This window comes from Hemiscyllium ocellatum, chromosome 32 (assembly GCF_020745735.1).
Source record: "Hemiscyllium ocellatum isolate sHemOce1 chromosome 32, sHemOce1.pat.X.cur, whole genome shotgun sequence".
In the NCBI taxonomy this organism is placed as follows: domain Eukaryota; kingdom Metazoa; phylum Chordata; class Chondrichthyes; order Orectolobiformes; family Hemiscylliidae; genus Hemiscyllium; species Hemiscyllium ocellatum.
In genome coordinates, this window is record NC_083432.1 from 10,545,306 (window position 1) to 10,565,045 (window position 19,740).

Consider the following 19,740-nt stretch of genomic DNA (forward strand, 5'->3'; position numbering starts at 1 on the left):
GAGTTTTCGCCATTTAGAACATACTCTGACTATCTTCGATAAGTCAAAAGGGGATGATTGAACCCTTTCCATTGTGCACAGTTTTTCCTATTCACCTAACTTATCAATCTTTCTTCAAAAGTTTCTGTTCAATTCAGACTAAGATCATTGTAGTACACCAACAGTCACATGCTGTCAATTAGAGAACTTGCCTATTTTCCCTACTCTCTGTCACCTGCTGCAGAGCTAATTTCTGAACTAAGGCAATAAATTGCCTTCAATCCAATGAGCTTTGCCTTTGGCTAACAATTTCATACAAGAGATTTCAAATACCTTCTGGAAATAGAGATAAATAACCACAGACATTTCTCTGTCCCGCTACTTTAAGAAATGTTAACTTTTTCAAAGATTTCAAGTGGGTTTTTCAGCCATGATCTAATCTATGCTGGTTCTATCTGAGCAACTGAAAATTTTCACGGTTATTAACAATGCAAATTTAATCAGTGATGACAGTAATTTCTCGAATACAGATGTTAGTCTAACTGCTTCTTAAATATCCTCTTCCATTTCCAATCATTCCCAAAACAAGAGAACTTTGGGAAGTTCTGAAATAATCTCTTACATTCCACTTTTTTTCAATTTTGATCTGTATAGGAGGGCGGGGACAATAATTCCCTGTTGCATTCTCCATGGTACACCTTGTGCAATCAGAATCAAGTTGCTGACCAGCCAATACCATTTATTCTTGTGGTTTAAATTGTTTCTGAGTTTTAAATTCAGTAAATTTGTGAATTCCTGATGTGTACCACCCCTCAACATCATAGCTGCTTTCTCAGTAACATCCAATTTCCTTCATTATTATTGTATTTGTAACTCTTATTTTGGCAGGTAACCGATAATAAGCAATTTCTGTACAACTGCAACAAAACTTCCCAACTTCTATACTCAGTCCCCTAACTGATGAAAGCCAGTTACGTGCCGCAGTATTCCTAGCCTCTGGCCTGCTCTTATAGCCATTGTGTTTATGTGGTGAGTCCAGCTGAAGTTCTGGTCAATGGTATCTGCCAGGTTGTGGATAGTGGGGGATTCAGTGATGGTAACACTATTGAATGTTAAGGGGCAATGGTCAGATGGTCTCTTACTGGTAATGGTCATAACCTGGCATTTATGTGACATGAATGTAATTTGCCACTCGTTAGCCCATGATGGATATTGTCCAGATTTTGTTAAATTTGAACATAAAATGCTTCAGTATCTGAGGAGTTGTAACTGGTGCTGAACATTGTACAATCATCAGCAAATATCTCCACTTCTGACCTTATGATGGAGGGAAGGTCATTGATAAAGCAGCTGAACATTGTTGAGCCAAGGACATTACCCTGAGGAGCTCCTGCAGAGATGTCTTGGAGCTGAAGTGACTGATTTCCAACATTCACAACTATTTTCCAATATGCCAGATTTAATTCTAACCTGAGGAGAGTTTGCTCCCAGATTTCCATTAATTCCAGTTTTGCTAGGGCTCTTTGATGCCATACTCGGTCGAATACTGTCACTTTTATTAATCTGTGGAATTCAGCTCTTTTTTCCATGTCCGAACCAAGGCTGTAATGAGTCAAAAATCAATGTTGAGCACTTTCAAACTGGTGGGCCACCAGCTCTGCTGAGTCTGTTGTGCTGGTGGAATAGGACATATCAGGGATGGTGTTGGTGGTGCCTGGGGCATTGTCTTTAAGTATGATTATGTCAAGCTATTGACTGAGTAGTCTGTGAGACAGATCTCCTAATTCTGGTATTATCCCTCAAATGTTATTAAAAGTACTTTGCAGGGTTGACAGAGCTATTTCTGTCGTGTCTTTTCTGTTAAGAGAACGTGAAGACTGTAGATGCTGGAGATCAGAGTTGTGAGTGTGGTACTACACTCTTGTGTCTTTCTGTTATCTAGGTCAATGCTGGGTGACCCGTTCAATTTCATTTTTTGGAGGCATCGTCATTATTGATAGAACTGAATGATCATTTCAGAGGGCAATTGAAAGTCAACCACATAGCTTTAGGGCCGGAGTCACATGTCAGTGAGGACGGTGATTTCCTTCCCCCAGGCACATTAGTGAACCAGATGGGTTTTTGACAATCGCCAATAGTTTCCTAGTCAACAGAAGATTCTTAATTCCACATTTTCTTTATTGAATTCAAATTCCACCATCAACCATAGTGGGATTTGAACCCACGTCCCCAAAGCATTTTTATTTTTAGATTACTTAAGCCCAGAATTGAAAACAGTGATGTCGAGGAAGGGAAGAGTCAGAGATGGGGCAGGTGAAGATGTGAATGAGGTGGAATTTGGAAACAAAATTGATAAACTTTTCCAATTCAGGACGAGAAAGGGAAGCAGTGCTAAGAGTAGAGAGGTTTCTTCTGATTCCTTAAGTTCCCCATTTTGATACCACACTTGGTCAATCCAGCAGTCACCTTCCCTACCTTCCCTTCCCCTCTGGAGTTCAGCTGTTTGGTCTATATTTGGTCAAGAATTGTATCAACACCAGGAGTTGAGTAGCACTGTCGTTCCCGACTTGACCATTATTGACTAAGTGCTGCTTGATAGCACTGTTGACAACACCTGCATCCCTTTGCTGACAAATGGGAGTAGACTAATGGAATTGGGATTGGCCTTGCTGGATTTGTCCTGCTTATTTTGTGGACAGGATATAATTGGATAAGATTGAATTACTATGTCAATACCGGTGCTATCTTTGCACTGGAACAGGTGGTGAAAGGGCACAGCATTTAGAGCACACTCCTTTTGTACTGTTGTCAGAATGTTGTCAGATCTTATCGCTTCTTTTTTCTTTCAAATGGGTTTTATTATTTGGGGCGGTCAGTTTTCTCTCTCTACCTCTCAATCTCTCAACAGTTGATGTCAGACTCTGTCCTGGGATTACTCATGCTGTCCCATTTGTGATTGAGTTTGCAGCAGCCGTATATGGGAGGTTGGGGAGCGGGGGTGGGGTCTTCGCAATAGATGTGATGCTGTTGCTCACCGTGCCTCAAGTACACCCCTCCCCCCAGTGATCGGTCTTGCCCTCAAGTTTGATGTGCTGTGCTTCACTCTCACTGCCCATCTTGCTGAGCTCACACTTCACCTCCTCATCCAAATGCATCTTCTGCAGAACCTTGGAGAAAAGGTGATTGATAGTACTGCTCTGGCTGGAACAGAAAGCAGGCTTCTCTCTCCTTCATCTCCCTGGGTTCTGCCTGGTGTGGGCTGCCTGCTAACAGTTGTATTTCCTGAAGCACTGCAGTTTTTTTGCTGGCCTGCATTCTTCTCCACTTCTTTATCTCACACACAGGTATTCATGCTACAGTCTCTCTGTCTTTCTATCTTCCTCGACGTCACTTTCTTTTGAGAGTTTCTTTTGCTACGTCAGTTTCTTTCCTTTCTTTCTCCATTATATTCTTTCTGATGGGCTTGTGCCCTTGCTTCACCAGTTTGGTGACCTCCAGCTGGCACTTTCATGCGAACCTAATTAGCGGCCTATCCCCCATAATTTGCCGGTTCTGCCGCAAGAATTTGCAATGCGCCTTGGCAGCCCGCAGCGGTCATTTGGCCTCGGGGCAGCTGCGAAGGAGGTGCCTATTGCTGTATTCAGTGCCTTTTCTAGATATTGAACATAGAACAAAGAACATAGAAAAGTAAAGCACAGAACAGGCCCTTTGGCTCACGGTGTTGTACCGAGGATTGATCCTTATGTAAAATAAAATAACCTAACCTACACACTCCTCAATTCACTGCTGTCCATGTGCATGTCCAGCAGTCGCTTAAATGTCCCTAATGACTTTGCTTCCACCACCACTACTAGCAAAGCATTCCAGGCATTCAAAATACTCTATGTAAAGAACCTACTTCTGACATCTCCTCTATACCTTCCTCCTAATATCTTAAAACTATGACCCCTTGTGCCAGTCAGTCCTGCCCTGGGGAAAAGTCTCTGGTTATTGACTCTATCCTTGCCTCTCATAACCTTGTGTACCTCAATTGAATAGAGTGAATCAGATTGGCATCTCTGATTCTCTTGACCACCAGAGAAGGTCAAGCTAGATCATCAACTCAACATTTCTAGTGTCTTATGGTAATTGGCTGTGCTCCCCTATCATTGAGGATAGGATGTTTTTGGAGTTTCCTTTTCCAGTGATTACTTTAGTGACTACCACCATTCATGGCGGCAATGTGGCAGAACTGTTTAGATCTGATCTGTTGATTGTGGCATTGCTTAGCTCTGCCTGTTATTTGCTGCTTATGCTGTTTTGGTATCAGGTTGACAGCTCATTTTTAACTATGCCTGGTATGTCTTCCTGCATTCTTCATTGAACTAGGGTTGATCTCCCAACTTGATGTAATGGCAGAGCAGGAGATACACCAGGCCATGGAGTTACAGGTTGCAGTTGCATACAATTCTGCTGCTGCTGATGGTCCACAGCCCCTCATAGATGCCCACTCTTGAGTTATGTCTGTTCAAAATCTATCCAAGCACATTGGAAGTACCACACAACACAACAGAGGGAGTCCTCGATGTGAAGATAGGACTTTGTATCCAAAAGGATTGTGCAATTGTCAGTTCCACTGATATTGTCATGGATGGAGATATTTGTGACAGGCAAATTGGTGAGGTTAAGCAATTACTAAAGCTGGATATTTTAAAAATGTCAATGTTACCAGGCGGAGGCAACATGGTTTTGTGAAAGGGAATTCATGGATAACCAATTTTTTTTGAGTTCTTCAAGGAGGTAACCTATACTATGAATAAAGGTAAACCAATGGATGCACTGTACTTGAATTTCCAAAAGATATTTGATAAATTGGCATATCAAAGTTTATTGCAGAAAATAAGAGACTAAAGAATTAATAATGGAAAATAAGGAAATGGCAGATGAATTTTGCATCTGTCTACACTAGAAAGGATAAAAGTAACATCTCAGGTGGATTTCTGGAACAGTTTGGGAATGGGGTTGTATCCACAGGAGTTTAGAGGTTAAGAGGTGGCTTGAATGAAATACAAAAGATCCTGAGAAGTTTTGATAGGGTGAATTTGGAAAAGATATTTTGTCTTATGGGGCATTCTAGAACTAAGGCCCACTGTTTAAAAATATTGAGTTGCTCATTTAAAACAGAGTTGATGAGAATTGGTTTTTTTCTCGACAGTCATGACTTGTTGGAACTCTCTTCCTCAAAAGGCAGTGGAAAGAATCACTGCTTATTTTTATGGCAGAAGTAGATCAGTTTTTGATGTCTAATGGGGTGAAAGATTATTTGGAAATAGGTGTGAATGTGAAGTAATCAGTTGAGCAATGACCATATTGACTAGTGAAGCAGGTCTGAGGGAATGAGCAGCCTAGTCCTGTTCCTAATTCATAAATTTGTATGTAAGTACATCTTTCCCACTAGTTGGTTCCTTCACCGCATGTCGCAGCCCCAAACTAGAAGCAATGTCCTTTAGGACTCGACAAACTCAGTCAACAATGGAGATACAGAGCCACTCTTAGAGAGGAGAATTGAAATCCTCATCCAGAGTACAATCTGTGCCCTTGTCAGGTTCAATGTGCCATCCAAGCAGTGGTCAACATGGAGGATTGTGGATTCACCAGTGATGATGGTAGGCAATAATTAGCATGTGGTTTCCTTGCCCATCCATATGTGACCTGATACAACAAGATTCCTTGGGGATTTGGGGTCAATGTCGAGGATTCTAAGGTCAACTTCATCTCAGCTATATTCTACCTTGTCAAAAATCACATGACACTGAGTTGTAGTCCAGCAGGTTTATTTGAAACTGCAAGCTTTAGGAGCCTCCACTTCTTCCTCAAGCAGCCAGGTGAGAGAGAATACATCACACTATAACCTGGTGTCCTGTGATTTTTGACTTTGTCCACCTCAGCCCAACACCAGCACCTCCACATATTCTACCTTGCTAGCATGTCTGGTTGATTAGAAGAAAGTGAGGACTGCAGATGCTGGAGACCAGAGTTGAAAAATGTGGTGCTGGAAAAACGCTGCAGGCCAGGCAGCATCCGAGGAGCAGGAGAATTGACGTTTCGGGCATAAGCCCTTCTTCAGGAATGAGGCTGGTGTGCCAAGCGGGCTGAGATAAAGTTGGTTGACTAGAAGGACAGGGATGGTGATGGTGGTGCCTGGGACATTGTCTGTAAGGCACTATTATGTGAGAATGACAATGTTGGTCAGCTGTTGAACAGCCCTCCAAGCCGCGGGGATGTTCGAAAATAAGGTCAACAGGACAATATCTCATTAGTTCCACACTTCTGGCTAGTTCATTCAGTTTCATTCCTTTTAATCAGACTTTGTAGCAGTTAGATATAAATGAGTGGCTTGTAGGTTATTTCAGAGTTAACGATATTGCTATGGATTCAGTGTCATATGGAAATCAGACCAGATGGGATGGCAGATTTTAGTGACCAGTTGGTTTTTGTAACAATGTTCAGTGATAATACCGTTACTTTACACCCACCCATGTCTGCCATTCCATCTGATTCATTGACAATATCACTTTCATCAGAGACAAGAGTATGGGACTATAACACTCATGACCACTCGGTTTTCTAAATATACTTATAACAGGTTGATGATGTAATTTCTACGCAACTCGAACCATTAAGACTTACAATTCCCTGTATGCAATCTTGATGTGAATTCCTTGGTTAGTAATTTATATTTTGCAGATCAGTGAAAGCGATACTAAGAGGTATTTTATTCTCAGCATGAACTGACTGCAATGTTGGAATCGCTGAAAAGAAAGTTCATCCATCACCAAGTAATAAAGTCCAACTATGAGGAGAATCTGACACAGTTGATGGTGCGTGAGTATTGAACATGGCTGTGACCAGCTTATGAAATGACTAGAATGTAATAATGATCTTAATGGCTGATGATTATACGCCAAACTCTCACAAAGTGTTAATGATGAATCAGATACCATGGCTCAAAGACCAGTGTGTTATGTTTTCCTGCATGATTTGCTGAGTTACTCTATCTATCAAACTCATATTCTGCAGCTTCATAGTCTTCTTTTCATGGGCCATATTTAATTAATATTTACAAATCGCAGCATGGAGTGGGCACAGCGGTCTGGGGGATGGATTGATGAGTAATTGCTATGTGCTGCCAATTTCATTCATCATTTTTATGAAGAAATTAGTGATCATTCCAACTCCTGATCGTGAAGTAGTGACTTAGACTACAAAATGTAGATTACAAGCAAAAAATAGCATCAAGTCTGACGGCATCTATGGAGGGAGATACAAATCAATACTTCAGGTCTCTGACCTTTCATTATAATTGAAAAAACTCCGCTATTGTCTACTGCTCTCCTTGCCTCAGTCAGTCTCTACTGCCTCTGGCTTCTGTCAGTTTCTGTTGCCCCTGACTTCTGCCAGTTTCCACTGGCCCTAGCTTTTGTCAGTCTTCACTGCTCCTGGCTCCTGTTGGCCTCAGTTCCCCAATTCCTGGATTTTATCATCTGCATGCAACCCCCACCCTGACCTCTCAGCCTGCTTCCTACGCTCAATTCCCAGCTTCCCCAGCCTCCCATTTTGTTCCAGGCTGCTAGCTTACAGCCTCAGGACTCTATCATCTCCAGGGTGAGAGTGCGTCCTGCAGTCAGTCTCCAGATCTTTCAAATAAACCTGTTGATCTATAACCTGTTGTCTGATTTTTAACTTTATCCATTCTAGTCCAACACCAGTACCTCTACATCAAGTCTCCAGATCATATTTCCTGTTGCTGGTGAAGCAGAACATCTGAAGTCCACTATATATTCAGGTGTGAACTTGTTCTGGGTTAAGTTGACCTGTTGGTTCTGGTTAACCCCCATACAAACCAGATAACTCTGGTCAGAGGAAGGGGAGATATTGGTGCATTTTTCTGCTGATTCCAAATGTTTTTTTCTTTTGGGGGTAGCGATCTAACAGGTTTTAAGCAAGTATAAAAACAGGGAAATGAGGAACAGGCAGTAGGGGATGGACAAGAATTGGATCAAAGGTCAGCAATGGGAAGGAAAGCAGAAAAGATTAAATGACTGAAGAATTATTGTTGTAAGGCAAAAAAGGACAGGAAAGAATAAAGCGAAGAGTTAAAAGATGGGTCCAGTGGAGATATAAATGATAGCAGCAGAATAATAACTTTTTTCAGATTAGATTCTCTACAGTGTGGAAACAGGCCCTTCAACTCAACAAGTCCACACTGACCCTCTGAAAGGTACCCAGACCCATCTCCCCCTGACTAATGCACCTAACATATGGGCAATTTAGCATGGCCAACTCACCTGGCCTGCACATCCTTTGGATTGTGGAAAGAAACCAGAGCACACCAGCACAGTCACCAGGAGAATATGCGAACTCCACACAGACAGTTGCCCAAGGTGGGAATTGCACCTGGGTCCCTGGCACTATGAGGCAGCAATGCTAACCACTGAGCCAGTTTTCTGAAGAAAAGAAGCATCTGTTGTGGTCTAAAACTGCCGAGCACAATGTAGGGTCCAGAGGCTGTAAAATGTGTAACTGAAAAATGAGATGCTGCACCTCAAGCTTTCATTGAATTGTGTCGAGATGAAGGAGACCTAGGACAGAGGTTAGAGTAGGAATGGACCAGGAATTATAATGGCAAGCAACTGGAAATTAGAGGCTATGGATTTTGAGATAAAGGCCATGACTGAGAGGACTGTGCAAGAAAATTGGGTTAACAGAGCAAACCTTCAGCCTTGAACACCCCCACTCCCCAGCAGGCACATACACACATAATCACCTTTGGAAAATGAATGTTGTGCATTAGAATGAATTAAACATTTGCATTTTAATGATAGACTTATTTTATATGAGAAAGGGGAATATGATTAATCTGATTGTAAATTCTCAATGTTTTATACTTTTCATAGGATATGCACAAGCAAAATGCACTTTGTTACAATTTGAAACAGTCATGTTGATGTACAAATATGTGAAAACTGTTGCTTTAACAGAAAAGTGGCACAGTAGCTCAGTGGGGTGGCACAGTGGCTCAGTGGTTAGTGCTGCAGCCTCACAGCACTAGGGTCCCATGTTCAATTCCAGCCTCAGGTAACTGTGTAGAGTTTGCACATTCTCACTGTGTCTGCATGGGTTTCCTCCGGGTGCTCTGGTTTCCTCCCACAGTCACAAAGATGTATAGGTCAGGTGAATTGGTCATGCTAAATTGTCCCATAGGTCAATTAGTCAGAGGGGAATGGGGCTGGGTGGGTTACTCTTTGGAGGGTTGGTGTGCGCTGGTTGGGCTGAAGGGCGGTTTTCACACTGTAGGGTATCTAATCTAAAGAGGAATATGTGAAAGGCAACAATGCAATATATGGAAATTTACATGTGTCAGTAAAAGCAAAGTACTGTGGATGTTGGGCATCTGAAGTAAATCCAAAGTAGATCATATTGGACTTGAATCATCAACTCTATGTCTCTCTCCACTGATGTTGCCAGACCTACTGAGATTCTCCAGCATTTCCTGTTTCTATAATGGATGTCAGTATAAGTGGATTCAGGACGTGTATTTAATTTGATTATATTTTAACCTTTAATTCTCACTGCTGAAGTCTGTATGTTTAATCATGTTGTCTCAAAAATAGTTACTTCAGCTTTTTGTAGGCCACCTCCCCCACTTCCCTCCCATGTGCACCGCACCCCACCCCCCACCCCCCCAACAACACCCACTAAATTTTGCCACTGTAGTTGTCTGCCTACTGGTTGCCCTGATGATCAGATAATGACTTGTTATCTAGCAATGAATGAATATTGCATGAATCAGAAACTGTAGGATTGCTGATGCCCATGTAACTATATCACAAAATGAATACCAAACACTTAGCTGCAAATGGCAAAATTTGATTATGATCCTTACTTAACATTGAAAGAAGCTTGCATTATATAGCTCCTTTCATGCCTTATGATCACCCCAAAATGCCTCAGACTTTAAGCTACTGAGTTAACAATAATTAATTCATCTTTGGGGCGGCACGGTGGCACAGTGGTTAGCACTGCTGCCTCACAGCGCCTGTAGACCCGGGTTCAATTCCCGACTCAGGCGACTGACTGTGTGGAGTTTGCACGTTCTCCCCGTGTCTGCGTGGGTTTCCTCCGGGTGCTCTGGTTTCCTTCCACAGTCCAAAGATGTGCGGGTCAGGTGAATTGGCCAAGCTAAATTGCCCGTAGTGTTAGGTAAGGGGTAAATGTAGGGGTATGGGTGGGTTGCGCTTCGGCGTGTCGGTGTGGACTTGTTGGGCCGAAGGGCCTGTTTCCACACTGTAAGTCTAGTCTAGTAATGTGTCAATTCTGTCATGGAAGCCAATACAGTTATCACTTTGTACACAGCAAAAACACACTATAAGCAAAGTGATCATGATAAGATAATCTTTTCGTTCACGTGAAATGGCAGGTACCTATTGGCTAGGACACAAAAGAGGTAATAGAGTCAGGCATTTGCATCCTCGTTTGTTAATTTCTGCTGTAAGCATCCTAGGATGAGAAGGCATTATAAAAGTGTTCTTTTCAAAACAATATTTTGAACACTTTTGTTTATTAGTAATAAAATTATTAGAGATGGACAAAAACTTTCATGTGTACTTGACGTGAAAAATCATTCCATGGGGCTAGGAACAGTTGATTTGCCTTCTGTTTGGCTGTCAGACAGTAGTGTGATATATGGGTCACCAACAGCAGGACTGTGATTGAAGGCACTTGTTCATGCATTGACACCAAACTGATCCAAACTGGGTGAGTGGCATCCTGAATCCAGTCTGGCAATTTACCTCCAGAAGATCCACTGCCATTTTTCTCCTTGCTTTCTCTTTCTGCCTCTCTGTCCTTCCCTTGCTCCCTCAACCACCCACCCTCCTCAGTTTAATCCTGTGTGCTGTGGTTACTTTCTGTAGGATGAAGTGTCTCTGACAGAGCAGAGCATTGGGAGGGTCTTTGTACATCTTCATGAGTACCTGAGAATGGAAGAAGAGAATATTATGCAGGAACTCCACAATGATGCGTGGCAGCGATTCACTGTGCTGGAAGAAATCATCATGCAATTGACTTTCGAGTCCACCTCATTATCAGACACTATTCAAGCAGTTAGTGAAGATCTGATTCAGGAAGATGCCATACTATTCTTAATGGTTAAGTATTTTATACCAAGTAAGCTATTCATTGTCCCAACATCACCTCCAACATTGAATACTACTCATGTTCACTGTGAATTTGTTTGGTTCTTGTGAGATCACAGATGCGTACTGGTGAAGCTTCCCTCTCTCGGCCCTCTCATGGTATTAGGAAAATGCCATTTGGAAGTTAGAGTTATCTACATGGGGGAGAGTGGAACAAAGGAAAAATATTATTCACGACTTATGTCTCACACTTGCCAACACTTGACTCCAGGAATCCTGGAGTAGAAAAGGGAAGAAGTTGCACCTATTTGTTGGCAGCCTATGCCCTATTTGTCCCCACACTTAGCTATAGATTACATGATGGCCTGGTGTGCCATTCACCAGGAGAAACACCACTCATAGGGGCAATCACATATATTTCTGAAAAACCTTTTAGGACTTCATTGTGGTTGCGCTTTATAAAATTCTTGAATTTACAGCTTCATCTGAGCAAAGTGAAGGACATGTTCTGAGCTGAGGCACCAGTTCATTGTGAGCTCTTGAGCAGTGCTGACATTTGGCAATATCCTTTCCAACTCTTATATTAGTGCATGAATTCAACAGTCTGCTAAATTCAAACAAAGAGGCAAAAGTGAGTACTGCAGATGCTGGAAACCAGAGTTTAGATCAGAGTGGTGCTGGAAAAGCACAGCAGGTCAGGCAGCATCTGAGGAGCAGGAAAATCGATGTTTCGGGCAAAATGAATAGAGGCAGGAAGCCTCCAGGGTGGAGAGATACATGGGGGAGTAGGACTGGGGAGAAGGTAGCAAAGAGTACAATAGGTGAATGGGGGTGGGGATGGAGGTGATAGGTCTGAGGGAAGGGTGGATTGGATAGGTGGGAAGGGAGATTGGCAGGTAGGACAGGTCATGAGGACAGTGCTGAGCTGGAAGGTTGGAACTGAGGTAAGGTGGGGGTAGGGGAAATGAGGAAACTGGTGAAGTCCACATTGATGCCCTAGGGTTGAAGTGTTCCGAGGCGGAAGATGAGGCATTCTTCCTCCAGACGTCGGGTGGTGAGGGAGCGCCAGTGAAGGAGGCCCAGGACCTGCATGTCCTTGGCAGAGTGGGAGGGGGAGTTGAAATGTTGGGCCACAGGGCGGCGGGGTTGATTGGTGCGGGTGTCCCAGAGATGTTCCCTGAAGGGGTTGCACAGTGGCTCAGTGGTTAGCACTGTTGCGTCACAGTGCCAGGCACCCGGGCTTGGTTCCAGCTTTGGGCGACTTTGCACATTCTCCCTGTGTCTGTGTGGGCTTCCTCAAAGTGCTCCGGTTTTGTCCCACAATCCAAAAATGTGGAGGTTAGGTGAATTAGCCATGTTAAATTTCCTGTACTGTTCAGGGATGTGTAGGTTAGGTGCATTAGTCAGGGGTAAATGTAGAGTAATAGGGTAGGGGAATGAGTCTGGGTGGGTTACTCTTGTTGGGCCAAATGGCCTGTTTCCATCTTGTAGAGATTCTATGAATAATGTTTTATATTGAAATTCATAAGTCCATTAGATTCATAAAATATAGAAACAGTATTATGCAATTTGGCCCATCAAGACTGCTCTGCCATTCAATCATGGCTGATATGTTCCTCATGCCATTTTCCTGCCTTGTCACCACATCCCTTCAATCAATTAAAATTCTGTCTAACTCCTCCTCATATTTACTCACTGTCCCAGCATCCACTGCACTTTGGGGTAGCAAATTTTACAGATTCACAACTCTTTGGGAGAAATAGTTTCTCCTCAACTCTGCTTAAAATTTGCTACCCCTTATCCTAAAATTATGACCTCTCATCCTAGAAGGCCCCAAAAGAGGAAACATCCACTTCACATCAATTTTATCCACACCTTTTATCATCTTGAATACCTTAATTTGATTTGCCCTTGAAGATCTCAACCCCTTGGGAGGGGTCTTACAGTTCCACAATCGGTCAAATAAACAACAGAAGTACAGTCTGCTACAGCAAGATTTCACATTTTAATGAGTAATGGCTGGGCGCAGGTTTATTCAGCAACATAGAGGTTAAAGGCTTCCGTGTTTCTTGGAGAAATGGCACAACTTCATTTGGAACAAAGGCAATTTTTACATGTTCCTTAAGAAATAGTACAGCCTTAATTGCAGAGTAAATCCAATAAAGTATAATAAAATGACATAATGGACAGCAGGGTAACCCAATGATATTTCCTAGGAAACAAGTTGTTTACCACACATTATCTCTTCCCACCTGCATTTCAAGGTTAGCGAGGGTGGTTAGTAATATTCTATCTAGCTTAGTTAATTCCATATTATGAAGGGTCTATTGTTCTGCTTTATCTTTGATTAAGTTCGCTCAGCATGGCAGGAATGCAGCCTTTAGCAGGGTGAGAAGCCATTTTAAACAGAGTGTTAATTTGCAGCCTGAAGCTATTTTATTATGTTACTTTATGTTACTTGTATTGAGAAGCCATTTTGTAGTTAGTAAAAGCATGCATAAAATGGGTGCTCTTGACAACAGCCTAAATCCAGATTTTAGATCCTCACCCTCATTCTTCTAAAGTCCAGAAAGTATAGGCCTAAACTATTCAATCTCTTTTCATACAACAAATCCCTCATCTCTGGGATCAATCTTGTGAACCTCCTCTGAACTGCTTCCAGTTAAATAACAATTTCGTTCTCACTAGCCAACGCAAATATACTTAATCCAAAGCACATTTGGCATTTCTACCAGTCTTGGTGAAGTTTCTTGTGGGTGCCAGTCTACTAGACAGGATTGAATGGACAATATCTCTACTAGTGATCATAAGCTTGCATGAGTACAGTAGGGCCTCATTGTCTCAGTGCAGAAAAATATCGAAACCATAGAATGTGGAGACCGACACTTTGCATCTAAATCATCTGGATCCATCTTGAAGGTACTGAATGAGGACAATGTAGACAGAGCTTTATCCTGTATCTAACTCTGTGGTGGAGCTGCTTGGGTGTGTTTGATGGGAAAGTGTAGAGAAAGCTTGACACTACAGCTTGTGGGCAGCACAGTGGCACAGTGGTTAGCACTGCTGTCTCACAGATCCAATTCCCGCGTCAGGTGACTGACTGTGTGGAGTTTGCACGTTCTCCCTGTGTCTGCGTGGGTTTCCTCCGGGTGCTCCGGTTTCCTCCCACAGTCCAAAGATGTGCGGGTCAGGTGAATTGGCCATGCTAAATTGCCCATAGTGTTAGGTAAGGGGCAAATGTAGGGGTATGGGTGGGTTGCGCTTCGGCGGGCCGGTGTGGACTTGTTGGGCCGAAGGGCCTGTTTCCACACTGTAAGTAATCTAATCTAATCTAATCTAATCTGTAAGTAATCTAATCTACACTGCTGCACTTCAGATGGTGTAGGCACACAAGCAGTGCTGTTAGGGAGGATGTTCCAGGATTTTGACCCAGCAACACTGAAGGAATGGAGCTAAATTTCCAAGTCAGGATGAATGGATTCGAAGGGAAATGGCATGAGCAAACCTACCTCATGCCCTTGTCCTTCTAGATGGTAATAGTCATGGGTTTGGAAGGTCCTGTCTGAACAACCTTGATGAATTTCAGAAATGCAACTTATAGATAGTATACACTGTTACCACTAAGTTGCGGTAGGCGGCACGGTGGCACAGTGGTTAGCACTGCTGCCTCACAGCGCCAGGGACCTGGGTTCGATTCCCGCCTCAGGCGACTGACTGTGTGGAGTTTGCACGTTCTCCCCGTGTCTGTGTGGGTTTCCTCCGGGTGCTCCGGTTTCCTCCCACAGTCCAAAGATGTGCGGGTCAGGTGAATTGGCCATGCTAAATTGCCCATAGTGTTAGGTAAGGGGTATATGTAGGGGTATGGGTGGGTTGCGCCGAAGGGCCTGTTTCCACACTGTAAGTAATCTAATTTAAATTTAAAAACAAGAGGCTGGAAGAACACAGCAAGCCAGGCAGCATCAGGAGGTGGAGAAGTCAACATTTCAGGTGTAACCCTTCTTCAGGACTGGGGAAGGGTAAGGGGGAGCTACAACTTCCCTTAGGACTGAGGAGTTTAGATTTGATCTCTTCATTGTGAGATTGTTTAATCGTGTCTACTGCTTGATGCTTCTGCTGTTTGACACCCAAATAGTCCTGTTTGGCACCTTCACAAAGGTGACTTCATTTTTAGGTTTGCCTGATGCTGCTCCTGGCATGACCACCTGCACTCTGCATTGAACCAGGACTGAACTCCTGGCTAGATGTTAATAGCGGGAGAAACACAATTTCATGAGACTGGTGATTGATTGTATTTGAGTACAATTCTGCTGCTGTTCATGGCCGACAGGTCTTCATGAATTCACAGTCTTGAGTTCGAGATATTTGGTACAGAGATAGTACTACACAACACAATGCAAGGTTGGCTCAATGTGAAATCAGGAGGCTGTCTTCACAAGTACTATGTGTTGGTCACTCTATGTGAAATTGTCATAGATAGATGCATCTGTAGCCAGTAGATTGCTAAAGAGGAGGTGAAGTATGATTATCCCTCTTGATGGTTTCTTCACCACCTGTTGCAAGCCAAACCTAGCAGCTATGTCCTTTAGGACCCGACCAGCTTGATCAGTAGTACTGCTGCTGAGCCACTCTTGATGGTGGACATTGAAATCCCCCACCGGGAGCACATTCCCTGTCTTTGCCATCCTCAGTGCATTCAACATGGAGGAGTGTGGACTCTTCAACTGAGTTTGGTATGTATTCAGCAGGAGGTTTTGTTGTCCATATTTGGCTTGACTCTATGAGACTTCATGATGTACAGAATCCTCGGAGACAATTCTGAGAACAATTTCCTGCTGATATGAATACCACAGTGTCACCACCAATGCTGGGTCTGTCCTGCCAGTGGGATAGGACATACCAAAGAATGATGATTGTAGTGTTGAGGACACCATCTGTAAGAGCACAGCAGGTCAGAAGTGCTGATTCCTGATGAAAGACTCTTGCCCGAAGCATCAACTCTCCTGCTCCTTGGATGCTGCCTGACCTGCTGTGCTTTTCCAGCACCACATTCTCGACTCTGATCTCCAGCATCTGCAGTGCTCACTTTCTCCCACTACCTGTAAGATACAATTCCATGAGTATATCTGACTGTTACTTGACCATATATAACTCTCTCAGTTTTAGCATGAGCCTCCAGATGTTATAAGGAAGTTTTAGCACATCCAACATGGCTGTGTTTGCCCTTGTGGTTATTGGTACCAAGGCCAATGCCAGGCAGTCCATCCAGTTTCATTCTTTAAGTCTTTTTAGTGGTTTTGATATAACTGAATGGCCATCTCAGAGTTAGCCACGTTGCTCTGAGTTTGGAGTCACATGCAGGTTAAACTGAGTAAGGATAGCAATTTTCCTTCTCTAAAGAGCAATTTAGGTGGTGAAATAGATTGGTTTTATGAAAATTAAAAATAGTCATCATTAGATTTTTAAAAAAAAATTAACCAACCACCCTGATCGGATGTGAATACAGATCCTCTGAGTATTACCATCACTAGCTCAGCAATACCACAAAGCCACCCACCACCTTCCTTGATCCTGTGCAGTAAGTGAACCAAAATTACTGTTCCTTTCAGTGAGCCTGTTAGATGCCTACTGTCTATTTACATGTCCTCTTGAGTTGATCAATTTATTCATATCTGTGTTTTTACCTTTCAGAAACTGAAAACTACACAAGAGAGGTAACTCCATTTTGACACTGACTTTCTATTTGTTTGGACTTGTCTGAGTTGTCTACCTAATATTTTAACATTGAATTCCCGTTTCTAGAATTAAAATGCCAATCTCCGATCCCAGGGATGTGTCAGTAAAGATAGATGGTGCCAAATATAAATTTCTGATGCTGTACAATTCCTGGAAAAAAATGGTCCATGAGATTGGTTTTAATACAGGTGAGGAAATTATTTGCAAAAAAAAAAATTTAGTTTTTGCAAAACATGGTTTTGAGAATCTTCCTTTCTTTACCTCCAGACTCCTAGTGCTTTATTTGCCATTAGATCACCACAATGTTCAGTTTTACAGGGGGTCCCCAAGTTATAAGTGTCCAATGTGATCTCATACAGGGGTGTAATTTTAAAGATCTTCTATACAATTGGTAGATTGTTGAGTAAAGTTAAATCTCATGGCATCCAAGGAGACCTAGCTAATTGGATATAAAATTGGCTTGACAGTAGAAGTCAAACGCGTAAACGTAGAGGATTGTTCTTCAGACTGGAGGCCTGTGTCCAATGGTGACGAAAAGGGATGGGTGCTGAGTCCACTGTTTTTCATCGTTTATATAAATGAGTTGGATGAGAATTTAGGAGGTATGGTTGGTAAGTTTCCAGGTGACACCAACAGTGGACAGTGAAGAAGGTTATCTGGGAATGCAGAGAAATCTTGATCAACTGGGCCAATGGACTAGGAATGGCAGATGGAGGTTAATTTAGATAAATGCAAGATATAGCATTTGGTAAGGCAAACCAGGAGCTGGGCTTACACAGTCAACAGTAGGGCCTGGGAAGTGTTTAGAACAAGAGAATCTAGGACTTATTGCTCCTTGAAAATGGAGTCACAAGTAGACAGGATGGTGAAGAAGATGTTCAGCATGCTTATTTTATGATAATGCTGCTACTTGAATAAGATTATGTTGTTCTTGGTCTTTATTTTCCAGGAGGTCATAAAGACACAGGTTCTGAAAATTTAGGTTTTAAGGGTTTTAGGGCCAGTTTGATTATAGCTAACAGATACTACCTCAGGCAAAAGGCTTTTAAGATTCAAGAAAAACTTATACAATGAGATTAAAAAGTACATAATACCAGGTTTATTTAGTAATTACATAATACCAGGTCCAGCAGGTTTATTTGGAAGCACTAGCTTTCAGAGTGCTGCTCCTTCAACAGGTGGTTGTCAAATGAAAGGGAAAGTGGTCAGTTCTCCCCCAGCTCAGCTTTTCTCAGGTTTGATCTTTAGCAGTCTGACTGTTCACTGAAAAGTGTCAGTCAGCTTGAGACTGCTGATCCAAGAAATAGCTACATGGAAGAAGGTGTTCCATGCTGAGTCCCTCTGTCATCACACTCTCTCCCGTAAGGCCCTATGTTTGAGTTTACCTTTTGTGACAAGGGGATTGTTTATGGGGATTGTTACAAGTATTTAGGACAGCATAATTAAGTTGGGATAGTCTATTGGGTTTTCGGACAAGTTAAGCTATTCTATATTCTGTTCTCTTTTGTTTATGTTTCGTTCGATGATCTTGCAAATTAATTTTGTTTTGTTTAAATAGTTTTGGGCCAGCTGCATCCATCCTGAAATATCCACTTGTTTAAAACAGCTAGCAAAGTTAGGGTCTGGGCTACTTTCTTGAAATGTTTTGAGGGGGTCTGGCCTCATCCATAACAGATTGGGGGTTCTTTGTGAGATTTGTTCTGTAGTTCTATTTGGGATTAGAGTTGTTGAACTCTAAGGCAGTGAGTGGTAGGTGTTAGTATCTTTTGTTCCGGGTGTTGAATTTGATTGGTTTAAACAGACCTTGGGATAGCAATGGCTCTTTCAGTCACCAAGAGCTTTCTAGGGATGGAAGAAGTGACTTTCAGGGTTTTACAAAAGATGACTAAGTCTAAGCTGCTAGAATTAGCAGACAATGTGGAGTTGGAGCTGCCTCCTTCCATGAGGAAAGGAGAGAGAATTACAGCAATGGCTCAGAATTTCAATTTGCTGGAAACGCCATCAGAATCCCTAGAGGTAGCTAGGGATTGAAAATGAAGCAGCTGGAAAGAGAGGGAAAAAAACAAGGAATGGTTGTTGGATGCTCCAGGGATAAGATGCTTCAAAAGGAATAGGGGGCAAGTAAAATAGGTGGAGGAGTAGTATTGCTAATCAGGGATAGTATCACAGATGCAGAAAGGGAGGTCGTTGAGGACGGTTTATCTACAGAGTCAGTATGGGTGGAAGTTAGAAACCGGAAAGGACCAGTCACTTTATTGCGAGTTTTCTACAGTAGCAACGAAAACATAGTGGAGGACATTGGAAGGGGGATTTTAGAAAGGTGCAGAAATAACAGTATTGTTGTCATTGGTCCTGACTTCAACTATACTGATTGGAACCTCTTTAGTTCAAGTAGTTGGATGGAGCAGTTTCTGTCAGGTTTGTCTGGGAAGGGTTCCTAGCTCAATATGTACATAGGCCAACTAGAAGGAAAGCCATATTAGATTTGTTGCTTGGCAACAAACCATGTCAGGTGTCAGATCTCTCGGTGGGAGAGAATTTCAGTAATAGTGATCACAACTCCTTGACCTTTACTACTCATGGAGAGGGATAGGAGCAGATGGAATGGGAAAGTATTTAATTGGGGGAGGGGAAATATTAGGTGGGAACTGGGCACATAAATTGGGAACAGATGTTCTCAGGCAAATGCACAACAGAAATGTGGAGGTTGTTCAGGAAGCACTGGCTTCGAATGCTGGACAGGTTTGTTCCACTGAGGAAGGGATGGTAGGTTGAAAGAACCTTAGGTGACAATGGATGTGGAACATCTAGTCAAGCAAGAAGGAAGCTTACTTAAGGTTGAGGAAGCAAG